Source organism: Diachasma alloeum, unplaced genomic scaffold, assembly GCF_001412515.2.
Source record: "Diachasma alloeum isolate Michigan unplaced genomic scaffold, Dall2.0 Dall_scaffold_00672, whole genome shotgun sequence".
NCBI classification, from domain to species: domain Eukaryota; kingdom Metazoa; phylum Arthropoda; class Insecta; order Hymenoptera; family Braconidae; genus Diachasma; species Diachasma alloeum.
Genome location: NW_021680804.1, coordinates 135457 through 136391, shown reverse-complemented (window position 1 = coordinate 136391; position 935 = coordinate 135457).

Sequence of the window (935 nt, the reverse complement as noted above, 5' to 3'; positions counted from 1 at the left end):
CCCATTCGGCACCTCCCTCTATAAGGTAAAATTATTATTTATTATATTAAGGATAATCGGGCGAGCCCGGAGGGTTAGAGAAAAAGCAGCCATTTTTCTCTTTGATTTTTTACGTATTCTTTAAATAATGGAAAAGGCGTGTGCAAAGTTTCAGACTGCTGGAAAACATGGTTAATTTATTATGAATTTTTGAAAAAGTGGTCATTTAACCAGTGATCTTATGGAAATCACAAAAAAAAACTGCAAAACCCAAGGAAAAAATGTAGCCAAAGTCATGAAACTTTAGACACATTTAGAACATGTGATCAATGATTTTTTGAGTGAAAAAGATTGTCGCCTAGGAGCATTGTTTATTAATACTAGCGAAAAAAGTACTGAAAAATGAAATTTCTGCGCACGCAGCCCAAACGAGCAGCAACGTCTCGAGTACCGATCGGGTGAGGGGGGTAGCGCGGTCAATTTAAACGTCTCTTGAGAGAGAGTGATAAAGCGTTGTGATTGGAGCTCCCTCGAGCCAGTGGTACCAGCTCCTGGTGAAAAAAAAAACACTACCGACGATGTTGCCGGTAACAACAAAAAAACAATCTGAAAACCATTCAATGCGTGGAACAGATACAAATAAATTTGATTAGCTCCAAAAATAATTTTTAACCGGAGATACTCCCTAATATTGCCTGAAACCGACGTCGGTGGCCGAAGCGGCTAAGTGCGAGCCTAGGGTGCGAAAGGATGTGAGTTCGATTCCCCGTGGAACCGAGTTTTTCAACCGGAGGCTCCGGCGAGCGGGAGGTCGCTAATATAGTGACCGCCTGTACCGGCATGGGTTTTCTGTGGTTTCCCATGCTACTCCTATATTCTATAGGAGTGCGAATGCGGTGCAGTGTAGAATCCACAGCCGCATGCATAGGGTTGGATAGGGCCGATTAGCCAATCAG